This window comes from Coffea arabica, chromosome 8e, assembly GCF_036785885.1.
Source record: "Coffea arabica cultivar ET-39 chromosome 8e, Coffea Arabica ET-39 HiFi, whole genome shotgun sequence".
In the NCBI taxonomy this organism is placed as follows: Eukaryota; Viridiplantae; Streptophyta; class Magnoliopsida; order Gentianales; family Rubiaceae; genus Coffea; species Coffea arabica.
This window is the reverse complement of record NC_092324.1, coordinates 33,486,438-33,508,075: the sequence shown is the minus strand read 5'-3', so window position 1 is coordinate 33,508,075 and position 21,638 is coordinate 33,486,438. Positions and strand designations below refer to the sequence as shown.

The following is a 21,638-nucleotide window of genomic DNA, read 5'->3' as shown; positions in this document are numbered from 1 at the left end:
GCCTTTCCACTTCCGGAAGAAAAAAGAGAGAAAGAGGGAAGAAAGGGAAGGAGAGAGATTAGAGTGAGGAAATATAGAGAGAGAATGTAATGAACAAAATCTATTATTGTCAAATGTGGGTCCTACCACTGTTTCTAACAAACCATAACAGTTCTCGCAGCTGATCATTAATCGACTTAACCATCCCAACTAAAGCTACTACTAAAACTACATCGTTTTGGCTCCAATTACATTTCGATTAGTTTAGCTCCTAATTCTTTTTTATCGAAAAGTTTAGCTCCTAATTCTTTTTTATCGAAATCGATAAATGACCCACACACACCCACCTAATTTAAGATTGGCTGTAAAGCAATTTAAAGGGGACCGACCAAGAACCTGCGACGACAGAAAGATCAGCATCGACGACGTGTATTCTGTCAAGAATACACACTACTGTGGGAAATACACGGAGAGCGAAGACGTGTGTCCGAACTGCGGGTTTCTCGATCCATAAAAATTTTGATGGAAAATCTTCAAGATCTCGTCTTCTCCTTCCGCTGGATTTGTTTCTCCCAACTCAGAGCTTTGGGGGATCATCAAAAGTTCGGAATTCTGCCTAACATCGTTCTCGTATATACAAGACTGATTCCCCATGCTTTGAAAACATCAACATAAGCAGACACTTCAATGGAAGTCCAATCATTTGGGCTGCGTACCCGATGTCCATTCATAGACCAAATAGTATCAAATGAAAGATATCTTAGCCAAGTATGTTCTGAATCAATGTTGTTTTCAGTTCCCACATAACCTATGTTGAATAAATCCCCTTGGCTATAGCCAAGTATGTTGTTTTCAGTTCCCTGTTGGCTATAGCGCTTCATCTCCTGCTCTATGAGAGTAAACTTGAAACCAAAACCTGCTCTCGTCGTTATCAAATCAGAAACACCACAAACTACGAATCCCATGAACTCATCGTTGTACCAATTTGGAGGAAGTTTAACTGTTATTGAAGGCCCTGAATTCTGGTAGGTGAACCAGGATGGAATGCTCCCTCCAGGAAGACAGATGCTAAAGTTACCACCATCTACAAGTGAAAATTCCTGCACAGCAAGAAATTAGGCCTCTCTCTCAGTAACATAACAAAAAGTTTTGGTTTGTGGAGCACATCTAAACTAGTAGTCCCTCTGTCTCAAAAAGTTTTATGTGGACGCCGAGAGTTGGTATGTATATTGTAAAAAAGAAAATACCTTCAGCATTTGATTCCAGGTTGCATATATCATGCTGGAAGTTTGTTCATCCTGAAGCAGCTTGAAACAATTACTGAATGAAACCGTGCGTAACTTCCCATGGTTTGTCAGATCAGTTGCACTCTGCAATGATGTACAATCATCTGCATACACTTCTTCTATACAAAGTGGAAGCTCTGGAAGTTTCTCAAGTCTCTTGCAGCCAACTAATTCAAGGATTCGAAGGTGACTGAGGTTCTTGATACCTGCAGCAGAGATACTAGTAAAGTTGTTCTTGCCAAGATTTAATTCTAATAGGGAGGATAAGCTCCCTAAATCGCAAGGTAATCCTTCGTCTGACAGATTGCAGTAACTAAGATCTAGTCTTGCTAGGGAATTTAATCCTGAAACAGATGGAAAAACCAAGCCAGTTGAATCTTGATTTTTTTGACCCAGCAACCAAAAGGGGAAGGATGCTTTACGTTTACGAGATGCCACTGCTTTACATCCTCCGAAAGACAATTTTTTTAGGTTTTTCAAAAGTACGATTGTGGATGGTGGATTGGAGATGGCAGTTCCATCAGCATAAAGCTCTTCTAAGCTCAGTACATGCCCTAGCTCTTCTGGTAACTTGTCAAGTTTTGAGCAGCCAGAAAGAATAAGAGCTTTAAGACTTTTCAATCTGCAAAGGCTACTTGGCAGACTTGCGAGACTTTCACAGTAGCTTAGATTCAACAAACCAAGGCTTGTAAGGTGCTCAATTGATGGTGGTAGTTCTTTTATGGCTGTAGCGTCCAAATACACCGCTTTTAAATGCTCCGTAGTACCCAAGATTTCTGGAAATTCTCCAACTTTTGAACATCCTGAGAGAATCATTACTTCGAGACTTTCCAAGACAATTTTTTTTGGAAGGCTCCTAAGATTTGTGCAATTCCTCAGATTGAATTTTTGAAGCCTTTTCAGAAACCCAGCTGACGGGTGTATCTCAGCAAGACTTGAACAACCTTCAAGGATCAATCTCTCGAGATTTGGTATCCCTGTGAAATCTGGTGTCCTTATTAGCTTCTGGGAATAGCTCAGGTTCATGTATTTCAATTTGTCTAGCGACTGTCAAAAGTTTTTTGGCAAAATGAAGAAAATGACAGAAAAAAAGGGGAAGAAAAAGACATCATATAGGTTCAAGCAAGATACATTAGGAAATGTTGAGATATGCCAGCTTTTCCTACAGATTTTATCAAATTGAGTTTGATATCAAAAATTAGTTATAAGAAAAATAAGGATATTTGTTAACAAAAGATCATGTTGGTTTGTTAACAGATATTTTAGATAAGATTTGCTAGTAGAAGGAGATTATATTTTGTTGAGATTTCTAGGATAATTATTAGTTGGATATTTTGCTAGTTTGTTTCATGTAATCACTATAAATAGTGAGTTGATGAATGTAGAAAAAAGAAGCTCATTTTCCACCTTCAACACAAGTCTCTTATAAGCCTTTTTGCAACACTAAGGTGTTGTTTCTTAGTTCATGCCCCAAAAACCAACAAAGTGGTATCAAGAGCCTATATCTTAAGGGCCTGAGTTTTGTTTTTGAGAGTGAACTTGGTGAGAAACCCTTTTCACTATAAAATTATACACTTAAGCCTTCAACATCAAAATGCCAGGAAACAACTTCTTGTCCAATCCTCCAAATTTCACTGGTGAAAACTACCAAATCTGGGCTGTCAAAATGAAGTCCTATTTGGATGCTAATGATCTTTGGGATGTAATAGAGACAGATCCTGTTCCTGAATTGTCAGAAGATCCAACTATTGCAGAGATGAGAGCCCATAGGGATGCAGTCAAAAGGAGATCAAAAGTCATGACTTGCATTCATTCAGCAGTTTCCGATGCAGTATTCACAAAAATTATGACTTGTGAAACTGCAAAAGAAGCTTGGGATACTCTCAAAGTGGCTTTTCAAGGCAATGACAGAACAAGACAGATGCAAGTTTTGAACCTTAGGAAAGAATTTGAACTCCTTAGGATGAAAGACAAAGAAAACATTAAAGAGTACTCTGACAGACTCTTAAATGTTGTGAACAAAATCAGATTGATTGGAGAACAACTTCCAGATAGCAGAGTTGTGGAGAAAGTCTTGGTGAGTTTACCAGAAAGGTTTGAAGCCAAGATTTCCTCTCTTGAAGATTCAAGGGATCTATCTCAGATGACCTTGCCAGAATTGATCAATGCTTTAGAGGCACAAGAACAAAGACGAGCCATAAGAACTGAAGAAGTCATTGAAGGTGCTTTTCAAGCAACAAATGAGGATCAAATTCGACAAGGTGAGAGAAATGATCAAAAAAAATTTAGCAAAGATGAGAAGAAAAATGGCAGAAATCCTCCGTGTTCACACTGTAAGAAAACCTCACATCTTTCAATATATTGTTGGTTTAGACCTGACGTTCAATGTAGGTTTTGTAAGCAAATGGGACATATGGAGAGAGTTTGCAAAAATAAAGGAAAAAGAGAACATCATGCTCAGATGGTTGATGAACAAGATGAGGAGCAACTTTTCGTAGCCACTTGTTTTGCAAGCAATAATTTTAGTACTGAAACTTGGCTAATAGACAGTGGATGCACTCATCACATGGCTTATGATGAATCTATATTTAGGAAACTTGATAAATCGCAAATCTCCAAAGTCAGAATTGGAAATGGAGATTATATTGAGGTGAAAGGCAAAGGTAGTGTTGCTATTGATTATGGTTCAGGTACCAAAATTATTTCTGATGTTTTGTATGTGCCTGAAATTAATCAAAATCTATTAAGTGTTGGACAGTTATTGGAGAAGAATTATTCTGTCATCTTCAAAAACAGGACTTGTGTTATACATGATCCAGTTGGGAATGAACTTTTCTCAGTGAAAATGAGAGGCAAAAATTTGCTTTGAATTTGTCAGAAATTGACAATTCTAAGGTGCAGTATTATGAACCAAAAAATTTAGATGATGCTAAAATTCAGGAGGAGATCATTGAAGGAGGCTACATTGTGAAAATTCATGAAAAGTTACCCAAGGATGATGGTAGTGACAAAGCTGATGAAAGGCCATACAAAAATTTGAATGATTGTTTTATGGCTCTCATAGCAATCTTTTTTTGTATTGCGAATTTCTTTTTCAGGTTCATCTATTGCGTACGGGAGTTTCACTTTCAAGTTGCAAAGAAATCATTTGAATACATCAGAAAATTTGATATTGGTTTTGAAGGTTGTTTCAAGAAACATTGCAAGACTGAAGACCAGATTGCAGACATTTTTATGAAAGCCTTGTCCAAAACAAGGTTCAAAGATTTGAGAAGAAAATTAAAAATCTGCAGCAAAAGTGGCAAGGAGGAGTGTTGAAATATGCCAGCTTTTCCTACAGATTTTATCAAATTGAGTTTGATATCAAAAATTAGTTATAAGAAAAATAAGGATATTTGTTAACAAAAGATCATGTTGGTTTGTTAACAGATATTTTAGATAAGATTTGCTAGTAGAAGGAGATTATATTTTGTTGAGATTTCTAGGATAATTGTTAGTTGGATATTTTGCTAGTTTGTTTCATGTAATCACTATAAATAGTGAGTTGATGAATGTAGAAAAAAGAATCTCATTTTCCACCTTCAACACAAGTCTCTTATAAGCCTTTTTGCAACACTAAGGTGTTGTTTCTTAGTTCATGCCCCAAAAACCAACAAGAAACAACAATAAATCGGAGTTCAAGATGGTACCTTTATCCCTTTCCACAGTTGTATGATGCGGCTATATTGTAGCTTCAGTCCTACGAGTTTTTCAGCTTGGAAACTCTCTGGAAGGGATTTTGAAGGGTATCCATGCCAGTTAAGCCACCGAACCTCATTTGGTATGCAATTTGGGCAACAAGAAACACAAGCATTATTGATTTTGAGTAGCCTTAGTTTCTTCATCTTTTCAAAGGCTTCATTCTTAATTACAACATCTTTTGGGGTAGACAAGTCCAGCCACATGCCCACAATATTTTCTGTCGCCTGCCAAAAAACAGGTTAAAAGGAGGCGAAGAAAAGGAGAAATTGCATAAACACATATTCGAGAAAATATAATTGAAATATTCTTCTAGGTGGACTGAAATTTAACTTAGAAGCAGAAGATTGCTAACCTTGTCTCTAGCCAAAACGTCACAAATTTCCCCTGCTACCCAGAGCCTGCTGTGCTTTCCTGGCTCATCCGGAGCCTTTTCGCGAACAATATTCCAACCCATTTCTTATAGTAAACAATGCATCAGAATCCTTCCTCCAGAAACGGTTACCAGAGATTTCTCGATGAGAACCTTTATGCCTATATCAGGATAGAAATCGAAACTATCAAGTACTCTTCTTATGTATTCTTTCTTCTTCCCTTTAAAGAAACACGCAATGTCCAAGAAAATTTCTTTTTCAACTTCTCTGAGTCCATTAAAACTTACTTTGAGCTTTTCCATAATTTCATCTTCTGGAATTCTTTTTAATCTCTCCAGTTCACTTCTCCATTCAACCATGTCTCTACCATACAGAAAGCTACCTAAAACTTTTAGAGCTAAGGGAAGCCAACCAGCATAATGCACTATTTCATTTGAAAGCTCCTCATAATCTTTTGCAGGATAGTCCTTCTTAAAAGCATGCCGACTAAACAGCTGAATAGCTTCAGATTGATTCAACAACTCCGCCTCGTAAATTCCATGTACTTCATGTGTAACAAGCAAATGCTTATCTTTTGTGGTTATGATAATTCGACTACCAGCACCGAACCAATGATGTTTTCCAGCTAAAGCTTCTAATTGATCTAGGCAGTCAACATCATCAAGAACAATGAGGACTTTTTTATAGCATAGTCTTGTCTGAATCATATTTGACCATTCAACAACACTGCTGATTCTCCAATCTTTTGAGCAAAGAATTTTTGAAAGAATCTTCCCTTGCAAAATTTCCAGACTTTTTGATTGTTCTCTAACTTCATAGAGAAAGATGGCACCTTCAAAATGAATCGATATTCGGTCAAAAACAGCCCTTGCTAAGGTTGTTTTACCAATTCCACTCATTCCCCAAATCCCTATAAAGTGAACCTCATCAGACCCCAAATTCAGCAATGCATTTACTTTATGAACTCGAGAATGGATACCAACTTGGTTTTTTTCTTCAACTGCAATAACTCTTCCCAATTTAGCTATAACATCTCCAACAATTTCTTGGATGCATTTAGACTCATGCCTACGCATGAAAAAAGAAAATAAAAGGTAAGAAAAGATCATGCACGAGAGATGCATAACCATATTCTCAAAATAGATAGATCTAACAAATGCTAATTTGGAAAAAAACACTAATAAATGCTCCTACAGAGCAGATAGATAGATACTTCAATCTAATGTATGCTTCAGTGCTAAGCAACATCATTGTTTGTCATCATGTATACGTTGTCAATATTATTTTTGATACAATACTTATGTTGGCCTCAGAATCACAAGTATTGAGGATGCTACTAGTAAAATAACAGTGCAGGGAAAGCAGAAAAATATGTTCCTTGGAAAATTGATAAATAGATGAACAGATATCAACGAGACAAAGACTACTAAGGGCGGTAAATAAAGTAACAGAACTGTAACAACTGAATTACAGAGTTTGTGTTTTGTTTGTGGTGGGGGGGCAGAGGAAAAACCATTGCCAAATGAGAAGAGGTGACAAGAAGAAAATTTAGAAAGAAAGACTAACAAAAAAGAAATTGCCGGAAACATGTCAAATGCATAAGAGAAGATAGCATGGATGAAACCTTTCCAAAATTGAAATGAAAGTGAAAACTCATGGTAAAGAAACGTTGACAAAGACAACATATGTATACTGAGAGAGACCAAGGATGACAGATGATAGCGTTTGACCTGTTAAAGTATAAGTTTTTGACTTACTCAAATATCGTCTTATTACACATTACGCGCGTGCTATGTTCTTAAAAACAATTTCATGTAGTAAAATGAGAGGGATTCGATTTTTTGACATGATATGACAATCGGACTTGAGTCACCTGGTTGCTACTTATCTTCTTTTGTGTACAATTAACTCCTAATAGGAATGCAGACATCAATGAAAGTACCGAAAATGTTTAGGTCAGAATTAGTTATTTCTTCAGTTCTGTTTCATAACCTTATACTTATCTAATTAGAAAGAAATGACATGAAGTCAATAATTAGATTTAAAGCATGAAATGATCCGCTCAAGAATGAAGGCAAGGATCCTTCTAAAACTAAAATGAAAAGTTGAAAAGAGCACCAGCCAAATTCAGCCAGAGTGAAACCATGAATACATTCACATGATACTAATTTTGATTATATGCAGAGCTAAAGCTTGGAACAACATGCCAACTTAAAATGCAAGCAAGAAAAGAGATACATTTAGATTCTAAAGAAAGTGAAAGGAAAAATGTTTTAAAAAGAACTGATGATAAACCAATAATTTACTCAGTTCATTGAGAAGTTAAAACTGATGGTAATTTTATTGACACACATCCCACAAAATTTAAAATGACGTGCTGCAGAAATTCGGGTGTGACAAGCAAGTATATGGTACGTTCTCTGAATAAGTGCTAATTCAGGCGTTAGACACTTCATGATAATAGATTATACTTTGACGAAAACTAGGACCAATTATCCACGCCTCTGAGCTCCATTACCAGTAGTTTGCATGAAAACAGGTGATCAATTTCAAGTTGAACCCTCAAAATTGATCTAGTGCCAATTGAAAAGACAAGATACTAAACATTTTTGTGTGGTCGTCACTATTCTTTATTACTGAATTCTCTGTATAATTTTGTCCTTTTCTGAATAACACATTGCTTTGATAGAGAAATCGATGCAGTTATATATCAGTTAATGGTTCAGAATCCTGTTTTCTCCCGTTCCCCAACCCCACCAAGAAAACTGAGTGCTAGAGGAAAACAGTCAAGAAATAAATTATAAATAACCTCAGAGGTGCTTGATTGGTACTTCAGTATCAGGATTGGTGTCATGGGATTGGTCAAGTCAACCACAGATCTAATTTCTTTTAACCAAGATCATTAACAATCCACCTAAAACCGCCAAATTGATAGAGTAGTTAACCACAAAAAAAGAGCACCAAGAAAAGGATCGATGACCCATAGGAAAACAAATAACTCTAAGTTCGATGAAATGAGCCAGAAAGTCAATACCCACGTCGGAAGATTGTGGGATTTTCACTATGAGTTTAAGGTTCACGCGGCTTCGTTCTGTCACCCATTGATTGAACGTTGATTCTTTATGAGTCTCTTTAAATTGCTTTCGAGCCGATTTAGCCGGTAACTTCTGTCTGTTAATCTAATTTGTGTGTGTGCGTGTTTATTTCTACTTCTGGAAAAAAAACCAGAAAGTCAATAAATCTGCTTCCGTTTTCAATTTTGCTTTTCCTGGTTATGAGAAACCTAAAAGCAATTGCTCCTAACCTTTTCTTGTTTTTGCTGCATTTTCTAGAGTCATTCTTGATGTAAGGGGAGTGACTATATCCAAATAATATATCAAAAATAACTCTAAATATACATATTTATTCGGAATTTTTGATTTCGAATTATGAGAATTTGGTTCGAATTCGGTAATAGATTTTTTGAAATCGGAAATAGAAATCAGATTTTTCGATTTCAATTTCGTTTTATAATATATATATTAATATTTATTTATTTATATATAATATTTTTTATTTCAATTTTGTTTTATAATATGTATATTAATATATATATTAATGTACATATTTCAATTTGTATATTTCAATTATGTATATTATATTATATATATTATATTAATATTAATATGTATATTTCAATTATGTATATTAATATGTATATTATATATATTATATCAATTGAAATAAATATTATATATTTATATATAAATATAAATATTTTGTTTAAAATATATTTTTATATATTTATAAATATATTTATTTATATATATTTATATAAATTTATAAATATATTTATTTCAATTTTTTTATAATATGTATATTTCAATTATGTGTATTATATTATATATATAAATTATATTAATATTAATATGTATATTATATATATTATATCAATTGAAATATATGTATATTATATATTATGTGTATTTACATATATTTATATAAATATATAAATATATATATTTCAAATTTGTTTTATAATATGTATATTAATATATATTTATATATGTATATTAAATATATATTAATATACATATTATATTTACAAATTATATTTATATTATATATATAACTATATATTAATTTACATATTATAAAACAAAATTGAAATAAAAAAATATTATATATATAAATAAATAAATATAAATATATAGAAACAGAGCCAGTATATATTTAAAAAAATCCCAAAAAAATTATAAATTATAAAAATACTGATAAATATATTTTTAAAATACCTCTAAAAACAATCCAAAAAACATCTACAGTAAAAGTTTTTCATATACACAGTTACAATAAAGTTTTTAAAAAACACCTCAAAAAACAACTAATCCAAACAGAGTCTAAAGTGCCTCGTCAACTTTTGCCAACACCGATACCTCCACTTATAGAGTATACAATGTAAAAGGATAAAATAAGTTATAATAATATTATCATTATATAAAAAAAAGTACAAATCATCCTAAATTTTAATTCCTTCCAATCTTTTTTGTTTACTTTCCTTTTTTTTATTGGAGAAATTTGAAATTTGCAATAAATCTTATATTGCTTGCTTATTCATGATGGTTCTTGATTCCACCATCAAACTCTGTTCTTGATTCAAAATTTAATATTACTTGCCCTTTTTTTTCCTTGAATGTTTGTAATTTATAACCAATTTTTCCATGAGACAATTAGAAACTTTTCTTAAAAGTGTGTCCCAAAATCTATCAAATAGATAAATATACTACCCTCTTAACTAACATCGCGCCATATTTCAAAGGGATAATTGCAGAAACCTCCCCTGAGGTTGTTAACATTTGCACTGACCTCCCCTGTGGTTTGAAAAATTACACTGACCTCCCCTGAGGTTACTAATCCTTTGCAAATTTAGTCCAAACGATTAAAATATTATTTTAGGGAGTGAAATTAGAATTTTGTACCAGATTTGCCCTTTGTGCTACATGTCTAATGAATGATAAAGTACTATAAATCAATTAAAAATTAATAAACTTTAAGGAGTATAATTTATGGGCAAACATGCATTACTCATTTAAAATACTGGCTCTTTACGGGTATTTTATTTTCAAACATTTAATTTGTGATAAATATATCAATATTTGTAAGTAAAATTAAAAAAGTGTTACCGTAATATTCTTGCAAAAAGGAAATCGGTAGGTTATTTATTTAATATAAATTAAATATTTTTTAAACAAAGAAATGACCCATAAAGTATTAATTTTTTATGACTTTCATCCATTACATGAGTAAAGTATTCGTTCTTTATGTGCATTTTATTCATTTAATTTATGTTAAATATATAAATGTTTGTAACTAAAATTGGAAAAATATTATATTAATATTTTTACGGAAGTGAGGTTGGTAGGTTTTGTATTTAACAAAAATTAAATATTTGAAAGTAAATACAAATCTGTATTTGAGCGTAAATATTTGTATTAAATTAAATATTTGAAAGTGAAATACCCGTAAAGAACCGGTACTTTAAATAGTTACCGGCTCTTTATGGGCAAACACGCATTATTCATTTAAAGTACCGGCTTTTTACGGATATTTTACTTTCAAACATTTAATTTATGATAAATATATCAATGTTTGTAAGTAAAATTTAAAAAGTGTTACAGTAATATTCTTGCAAAAAGGAAATCGGTAGGTTATTTATTTAATATAAATTAAATATTTAAAAAAAAGAAATGGCCCATAAAGTATTAATTCTTTATGACTTTCATCTATTACATGAGTAAAATATTGGCTCTTTATGGATATTTTATTTTGAATCATTTAATATATGTTAAATACATAAATGTTTGTAACTAAAATTAAAAAAGTGTTATATTAATATTTTTACGGAAGAGAGATTGGTAGTTTTTGTATTTAACAAAAATTAAATATTTGAAAGTAAATACAAATCTGTATTTGAGCGTAAATATTTGTATTAAATTAAATGTTTGAAAGTAAAATACCCATAAAGAGCCGGTACTTTAAATAGGTAATGTGTATTTGCCTATAAACTATACTCCTTAAAGTTTATTAATTGTTAATTGATTTGTAGTACTTTGTCATTCATTGAACATGTAGTACAAAGGACAAATTTGGTAAAAAATTCTAATTTCACTCTCTAAAATAATATTTTAATAGTTTGGACTGAATTTGTAAAGGATTAGTAACCTCAGGGGAGGTCAGTGTAATTTTTCAAACCACAAGGGAGGTCAGTGCAAATGTCAGAAACCTCAGGGGAGGTTTCTGCAATTATCCCTATTTCAAAAGGAAAAGGGAGAAGCTGTGCTAAAAATGTATTGATTGCCAATTAGGTCCTTTAGGTTTGCACTCTTGCTCCAAATAAGTAATTGTTGAGGGGTATTTTTGTCTTTAGAACTGCTAAGCTCATTTTCAACCCTTGAGCGTTAACAAAAGGTCCAAATACTTCCTTGCTTTTTTTTTGTCACAACAATAACATTCATGTAACCTAATTTATCTTATTACAAGGAAGGGAGTCTAAATATACAGTATAAGGAACTAACAAGTAAACTAAAAGGGTGTTCTGACACCTCATTTGAATTTTATTCACTGCAACCATGGTTTGAACCTACGATCTACAACTAAAACTTAGTGGTTAAATAGTTCCTTACTCATGAGGGATATTTTGTTTTGACGGTTAAATTGTTTTAGTGTGGATGGAGTTTGTGTGTCACATTTTTCGTCCTTGGATCTTCGGTTAACTTAGGACCAATTATAGACAGATGGATCTTTTTAGATTATAACTATAACTAAATGCTTGGATCTTTGGTTAATTTAGGACCAATTACTCAAGACAGAAGGATCTCTTTATATTATAACTATATGTGTTTCTAAATTGCACAAAACTCTAAATAGACTTTTTGTGGAGAGACATTCATTTGGAAATGCCTGCACAATGTTTTACCAGCAAGGGAACTCATCTACAGGAGAACTAAAGAAGGGAATCCTATTTGCTTAGGATGTGGAGAGACTAAAGAAACAATTGAACATGTGCTTCTCCAGTGTAAAAACGCTAAGGACATTTGGAAGATGGCACCATGGTTCGAAGACTCGGCCGAGACCGAGACGTCTCGGCCGAGTCGTAACCGTCTCGGCCTAGGCCGAGACGAGATCGAGACGAATCGATACCGAGATACTCGTCTCGCCGAAAAATCGGCCGAGACGTCACCGCGACGGGTTATCACGGTCGAGTCACACCGAGTCATCCCGAGCACCAGGCTGATCCATCAGCGTTCCTGCAGAGCAATTTCCGGCTTGATTTCTGGTTTTTGGAGCGACTTTTTATTTTCTGCATCATATCTGTATATCCATGAGCGATTATTGTCAAAGAATCATCCAAAGAAAACGTCTTTAACCCTCTTAAATTGGAGCTCGAATTTGCAAGATCGTCATCGCTGGAAATTTTCTGCAACGACTTCTCTTGAGCTGCATTTCCAGATTTGCTTGATTTCTTGGAGGGTTTCGACGTTCACTCTACTTTAAAAGGGTTCAAGGCAACCTCAGTTTCTCCCTTGGGTGTTTTAATACCGTTTCTTTTCATGAGAATCCAAATCTGTGGGACATGAATCTTGAGATATTTTTGCTGCTGGTTTGGCTTCAGGATTTTATTATGTTTTGCTTCCTGATGTTTCCTTGGTTGCTGTTTTTTGTATTTGTGCAATCTTGATGTTGGGTTTTAGCGATAAGAGGTGTAAGTTCCACATTCTGCTAGCTTGGGGTTTGATTGGTATGATTTAATAGCTTGATGATGAAACCCAGCAATAAATAAGAAGAAACCAGCGACGAAGAAGAAGAAAGCTTCGTACCTTGCAGGTTGAATTTTAACCCCTCAAGTTACTAGTAATTCCGTTATGGCCCAGAAACTTTGGAAAATCAATCCATTTGGGCCCTTTTAAATGTCAATTTCCTTTGGTATGTTTTAATGTGTTTATTGGACAGAATATGTATGAATTTTGGGATGAAATTTGAAGATTTAATAAGTTTTTTTTTTTTATAGATTTAGTTTTGATTGGGATTTTGGTAAAAATAATTAGAAATTTTGGGTAATTTATTTGTTTAATCTGCACAAATTGGTTTTTCATTTATTTGTGTGAATTGTATCATTTGATTGGTAGGTTTTACCTTAAGCCCTTGATTTTAATTTATTTCCTTCTAGACCCTTAATATTTGTAATAATAATAAATTGATCTCTCAAACTTCTTTAATTCTTTCAAATGGGTCTGGTTTTATTTTATTTTATTTTTGTTAAAAATATTTTTGGGTGACTTGGTATACCAAAACTCAACACCAAATGGCGACTCCTAATTTTTCTTAAAAACCCTTTTTAGACTAAATTTTGGACTCAAATTGTCGCATTTTTTAAAGTCTCATTCTAGGTCCTTTTAACTTATTATTTTTATAAAATCACATCTTTTGCAAATACTTATTTTTCATTTTTCAAAAAATGGGGCGCGAGGTCCTGACTATTACAGTGGATATCGGCCATTTGACAGATCTGGACAGGTCGAAAGGTCTACTAACATTCATGGTAGTGGATACTATGAAAAAGAAATAGATAAGTCTCATGATGGTTCTTCTTTTGATTCCAATAACATTGGATTTTATAGTCATGATTCTATTGCATCATATGGTACCAGCGATAGTGTTAACTATATCGAGGGTTTGGATACTACCATCAGCAAATCATCTCCAATCCAAAAGTTCTTCCGTCCAATGATTATGGAACATCTAGTCAATCCTCACATCCAGTAAATACACCAGATAGCTCGTGTACACTACCTACTCAAGGTCCTATGTCACTTCCACATCTGTTTTATCATTCATCGACAAATGAGGATGATTTTGAACCGCATCGTCATTCTACTTGGTATTAGCAGGTACGAAAATATAAAGTATTAGTATATCTTTTTACATATTTACCTTTTATCTAATATGATTTCTTTTTATTTTTGGCAGGAGATTGATCAAAATATTCCAACTTTATGCTATAAATAAATCTTTAGTTTGTATTGTTAATGGTTGATATTACTTTTGCAATTATTAGTTTTAAAATTGTGGTCTATGTTATTTTGATTTTATTTGTGATGCCATTGTTTTAAATAATTAAAAGTTCTTATCGTGTTTAATATGTATAAAAATAGTACATTTTACAAATTTTCTTTTCCTTTTTTTTATTATTTTTGTTTAGCATACTTTTTTTATATTATTAACAATTTTTAGAATATTAAATGCTTTAAAATTTGCGTCTCACCGAGACCGTGACCGATATATCGAGACCGATGTGGAACGTTCAGGGCCGCGACCGCGACCGTGACCGCGACTTTGAACCATGGATGGCACCAATTCACTAGGATGGAATCGAGCAATTAACAGATTGTTTTGTAAAATGGTGGACAACAGTTATTGAATCTCAAGAAATCAGAGCAACTGAGGATCATGTCTCCCTGACCATCAACATTCTCTGGCAATTTTGGAAGGCCAGAATGACAGGGAATTCAATAAAAAGGAAAAAGAACCTCACAGAACTTTTGAGAAAGCACAACCAGAATGGGTGGAATATAATGAAGCTAACATGAAGACAAGAATAAGGAAGAACACTCAGGAAACATCAGCACAGCTCAGGACTAATCAAAGTCATCATGAAGCACAAAGGATAATGCAGCTCAAACTCCACACCTAGCAAAACAAAAATCAACTAAGTGCTGGGATAGAAATCACGGCAACTGACAGCTCAGGAGTCAGGACATCTTCAAGTAGCTTGGATGTGCAGGGAAAGGATATCAGGAGATTCACGTCAAGATCAGGCCGAAGCAGTGAAGTTGGCCATGATAAAGGCAGTTAACCAAGGATGGAGACACGTCCAGATTGTTGTGGACAACAAAAAACTGTTAGACTACTTCCAGAAATCAAGCCACGGGAGTAGTCAAGTTTTGACTCTAATAGGTAATATACAGTCCCTTGGTTGTTTTCTAGGTGCTCTTTCTCTTTTGCTGACATAAGGAAGACTAATAGTATTACTACATTGAGCTAGATCTTTGGTTGGACGAGGAATGAATGAATCCCAATCTTCGGTGCTAGTGCACCAAAATAACTTGTAGGACAGTTGTCCTTTTTGATTGAACCTTTGTTTAAATACTGTATAGTTTACAGCTATATAAATGAAGCTATCGTTTCGATCCAAAAAAAAAGAGACATTTTTGTGCACCTGGTTAGCTTTTCTCTTCCCTCTCCCATACGAAGAAAACAAAAGAAATGAAAAGAGGCAGAGAAGTCTTTCCTATTTTTGGCTGACAATCCGAGAAATTTGCTTCTCATTTCTACTTCAGAATTCTTGCTTTACTTAGGCCCTGTTTGGTTATATAAAAGGAACTACAAAGGAATACAATTTCGGGAAAATAGCGAGGAAATTGCGGTTCATCTTGGCTCAATTACAACACATTTCCTTGCGAAAATATGAGGAAATGGAAGAAATCACTGAAAACAGGGTCAACACAGCAGACTTTATTTGGGTAAAAATATCAAAGGGCTGGACCAATTGTGGATCCTAGCTGGGTTATGAGAGAGATCGGGTCAAATTAAATCTCCTCCAACATGGTTTCCGACAATCATCGTTGCCAATTTTAGAGCAAGGGTGATGAAAGGCTCTGAGGAAGTGCAAAATTAACACGAATTTCTCTATTTTGCATAGGTTTGCTCACTTGGAGAATTTCAGCCCTTTTTTCTTTTAATTCTGTTGCTTTTGTTCTGTTTCGATTCGCATAGAAACTGGTTTTTCTGTTCATTCTGGAGATTTTATACCTATTATATGTTTGTATTAAGGTTAACTGATTTTTATTTTTTCGCATTGGTGTTGCGAGTAGACTATGTTGGTACCATTCCAAACTATTCAATCCCTCAAACCGTTTGACAATGATGATTTTCGCGGCAATACCCGTAATGTAGGTTGGTATGTATAGTATTCCTGATTCATGGCATTAGGAATTTGTATATGGGTTGCATAAATTTTTATGTATGATACATGCATTGGTTCGATCAAGAGATGAACTTTAAATTGTTCTGTATCTGTTCAAACTAACTTAAGTTACCTACAAATAAGCACAAAAGTCACAGCTAATCTTGATCTTACCAACATTTAATTGATATATTCTTTGAATTTTCTGAATTACAACCTTGCAGGCAAGTTAGAGATTATTAATAATACATTGCCATCAGGAGTAAAACGGGGGTGATCATAATCCTTTTAGAATATTATTAAATTAGCAGTTTAACCTTAGGAAAATATTTGTCATTATCACTAAGAAACAGAAAGGAACTGAACTACATAAGTTTAGCCCAGAAATAGGAACCAACCATATGTGACATGTCATCATATTGTTAATCTGCAAGGAATGATATGTGAAATTCTTGAAACCTCTAACTAACTCATGACATCTATAAAGTTAAGATATTTGTGATGTTAATAACCAAACTGGCAATTATTTATCGTTTATAAGGGTATTGCAGGTTGGATTTCTATAAGTTATTCATGGTTGAATCCTGTCCAGTGGAGTCCTGAATTTGCCTTGACTCAATCTCATTTTATGTAATTTCGACCATGACAAGTGTAAGATATTTGAGTTTCAACAAAAATTCAGCAATGTTACTGCAAAATGAGATTTCTTTGTTAAAATGTGGTTGTACATGCTATTGTTGATCAGATGCCAATGATGAGTTTCTAGAGCATGTGCAAAAAATTGAAAGTGAATGCAGTGTTCCAAGAAGATAGGTATGTGACAGAATCATAATGGAAGACATGGTTCTCTTTCCTTAGTAGAATCTTCTATCCTAAGATAATCGAATGTGCTAAAAAGATGTACTAATCGCAGATAGAGGCTCTGAAGTGTACTTCCATGCTATAATGACCAAAAGTATCTGTTTAAATGTTGGAGGCATAATTGAGCAGCCGATGTATTAAAAAAATTTCTTTTGTGGCCTTGCTGCTTTAGACTAGGATATGGTTATAGATCTGCAATAGCAAATAATTAAGTAATAAAAAGCATTATTATTATGCATAGAAGGGTTGTACCCTTTATCTTTTTTCAACCTTTTAACTTTTAAATAGTTCATATAAACTGCCTTATATGGAGTCTGGGTGCTGGTTGGGATCTAAGAGAAGTCTTTTCCTCTTTAGGGCGGGGTTTGGAAAGGCTCAACTGGAGTAGAAATAGTTTGTGGAAGTTTTTAGGGCTACTATATAGGATTTAGATAATATTATGAGGAATTTTGTACTAACAGAGGAGCATGAAGGCATAATGCTAAACATGGATGATGTGAAGGAATGTAGAGAGGAGTGTCGCAGAAGTTTGATTGGAAAGATCTATGGGGATGAAGTAGCAAATGTGATGGGGTTAAAAGCTTCACAAATACCCTGTGGGAATTTGTCAAAAATGTAAAAGTTATGGAGATGGGCATCAACATGTTTCAGTTTACATTTGCAGGAAAAGGTACTGAGTGGAAGATCGTGGATCTTTGATGGATAGCCTTTAATCCTCTAGCCATGGAGGGAGGGGGTAGAACAAGATCAAGAGGCTTTCAGCAAAACATTTGCATAGGTTCAAATTTGGAATTTAACAATTCATTTGCTTGCCAAGGAGGTAGGTAGGCAAATAGGTAGGATTTTTTTTTGTAGTTAAAGATGTTGTTAATTGTTATCCCTAATTTTGGAAGTAGAGATGGTAGACATATGAAAATTTTGGCTTAAATCGACTTGACTCAACCGATTATCAGAGGCACTATGGTTAAAATGGATGGAATGACTAAATGGCTTGCTTTTAGATATGAAAAATATCCTAATTTCTGTTTTAATTGTGATATCATTGGACATAATAAAAAAAACTACAAGTGGAAAGGGGAAAATCAAGATAAAGCACCACAGGATGGCAATTGGCTTAGAGCTAGCTTTCCTAGAAGCCCCAAAAAAAAAAAATACAATATGAAAGACATAATAACAGCCCTCTAAGGGATGAAGAGAATATGCAACAAGAGAAGGGGTGAGAAGAGTGAATGAAAAGCTACTCCTAACATACTATAATGTTTTTGACAACATAAATAAGGAAAGTAATGGAAAAGAAAGAGGGAAAAAAACAAAGAGAAAGTGGAAGTTAATCACAAGAGAGGTAAACAATCTAAAAATAACAAAGTAAGTGGGGGGACAAGGAAAATAGACCTAGGAAGAGGGAAAAAGGAAAAAACTGATGAAGGTAAGCTGGACTTAATGGACACTGATAAGAGTAAAACCTAGGTATAATGGAATAGAGGGGAAAGGGGAAAGATCAGGCATAAAAGAAGGAATTAAGATTATGGAAATTGAGGAGCACATTGGGGATGGGGGGATGGGAAGGAACTTGAAATTCAAGAGATACATCAAAATATTGATAGTATGTGGATAGATGGTATAGAGGGCACTAAAAATGAAAACAAACTAAGAATTTGGATACTAAAGAGGATAAGAGGAAAATGAAAATGATATTAGCAACTCTAGGAGCCACCATTTTGGTGTCCAAATTTAAGTTTAGGTTGGCTAACAAGATATTTATATTTGTAAGAGTTGATATAAAGGTTATTTTTATTTGTAAGGTGTATTCAAGATGTGTTATATTTATTGATAAAGTACTACATAAGTTTGACATATATATTCCATAAATTTTTCAAGAGAATGGAGTGCATATCATATTTAGATAGGGATGGCAATGGGGGCGGGTGACCGCGGGGGGCTAATGGGGAGGGGGTTGGGGCGGGGGGAAGGCGGGGGGAATAAAGAAATGGGGCGGGGGGCGGGGGAGTGTACCCCCGCCCCATCCCCCACCCCGCCACCCGCTTTAAAAAAATAAATATATAAAATATATATGTATATAATTATATATAATATATAATTTAATTAGTTACAAACTTATGATAATGATATTATTAGTTATATGTATTACATAATGTCTATTAGTATATCTAATATAATTGATATTATTAATTATACTAATAATTATATATGTGTACTAATACAAATTATTAATTGGTTATACTAAATTTACTAATACATTTATACTAAATCCCTAATTACACTTAATACAATAACATTTTTTCTTAAAAAAAGCACAAGCATAATAATGAATTAGTAATTGTATTTGTGCCAAAAGTGAAAACTTGACTACTTTAGTTATATTTATTTCATCATGTTGGATTGTATTCAAATAATTTTTATTTGATTGTTTTTATAAGTTTCAATTATAAAATTACAATGAATAATAATTTAATGATGTGTTGATATTTTAGTACTTAATTATTTGCTAAAATTTAACCATAATAAAATTATATAACAAATTTTTATTAGCCCCGCGGGGGAAGTGGGGCGGGCGGATGGAGCGGGGGACGGGGGATGGGGCGGGGGCGGGGGATGGGGGAAGGGTCCCCAGCCCCGTTGCCATCCCTATATTTATACTAACAATTTCTTATTAGTGAAGAAAAAGGTCCATCACGCTTTCATACCTTATCTCTGGCTTTTGACTAGCAAAACTCCAGCTACTTCCTTGAGAACTTAATTACTTGGGCATTGAACCCTCTACCCATCAAGGTGACTTCCGTTAAATGCCACTTCAGAACTTAGCAACACAGTTTAGTTTCATTTCTTACCTCTAAGTGTACTCAAATGTAAAGAAATAAAACCTATGAAAAACTTTTATTTTTATTAATGAGGAAATTGTAGTACAAGATAAAATAGTGCACATTACTCTCTCTTCTTAACTATATAGGAGAGATCTATTTCGTTGGTCTAATGGCACTCTTCATAAGCCGTCTCCTTATTTATAGAGGTTGCAGACTTTATTTTTGGATTTTAAATGATATTTTTCACGGATGTTAACTTACTTGAATTCCGCAGGTTTGAACAAAATATTTTGGATTATGGGAGTGTATTCTGATATAAGTGCTTACGTCTTATTCTGTACTTTGACTGCTTGATGAGGTGTCCTTGTCTTCTTTTTTCTCCTTAGTACAAGCCAGACACTTCTCATTTTTATCACCGGAGCATCCTGCATAAAGTCTTGATAGTTTTATTGTTTGACTTGATTCGATAGCTGTCAAGTAAATGTATTTTTCAATTTCAATAATTCATTGTTGCTTGTGGGGTCGCTTCTACATAGGTGGTCATTATTGAAGAAAATATTTCATTTCCTCCGCATGTCTGAAAACCTTGTTTGGGTGTATTTTCAAGATTTTGTCGAACAATTCTTATTCCCGGAGTCCTTCGATGATGTATTTTGTCTTCAAATAAGTATTTATATTCCTTTCATTGAGGATAAACCTTGTGTTTAACTCATCAAATTTTATAATTTTGATATGATGAAAGGCATCATATCTATTTGAATGTTTAAAATCTGGTTTAGCTTAAATCATTTTGAGTATTAAAATATCTTTTAAGATCATAAATAGGATTATTTTGATAAATATGCTTTGCCCCATCCTAAATTCATTTAGAAAGTTTGGAAATTTTAAAAAAATTAGTAGTAATATATATAACATTGATTATTCCAAAATTATACCATTATTGAATGAAATTGCTATTATGTTCCTGCATGCAATTTATCTGAGATTAGATTCCTGTGAAATTCATATATAGGTATCCGTATTTTATAAACTATAGAATTTTCTCATAAGAAAATTGTATTTAGGAACGAGCGGATGCTCATTATTTATATTATAGAATATCGGTATCCTTTGAAATGTTTGTTTCCGACTAAAATCATTGTTGCTTCTTGGGTCTCTTCTACGTAGGTGGTCATTATTGAAGAAAATATTTCATTTCCTCCATATGTCCGAAAACCTTGTTTGGGTGTATTTTCAAGATTTTGTCGAACAATTCTTATTCCAAGAGTCCTTCGATGATGTATTTTGTCTTCAAATAAGTATTTATATTCCTTTCGTTGAGGATAAACCTTATGTTTAACTCATCAAATTTTATAATTTTGATATGATGAAAGGCATCATATCTATTTGAATGTTTAAAATCTGGTTTAGCCGAAATAATTTTGAGTATTAAAATATCTTTTAAGATCATAAGTAGGATTATTTTGATAAATATGCTTTACCCCATCCTAAATTCATTTAGAAAGTTTGGAAATTTTAGAAAAATTAGCAGTAATATATATAACATTGATTATTCCAAAATTATACCATTATTGAA

The 21,638-nt window shown here is 33.4% G+C and overlaps 1 pseudogene; it reads right to left on the bottom strand.

Moving 5' to 3' along the window:
• Nucleotides 1-575: 575 nt before the first annotated feature.
• Nucleotides 576-6,453, bottom strand: LOC113704678 (disease resistance protein Roq1-like; annotated as a pseudogene).
• Between the last annotated feature and the right edge of the window lie 15,185 nt (nucleotides 6,454-21,638).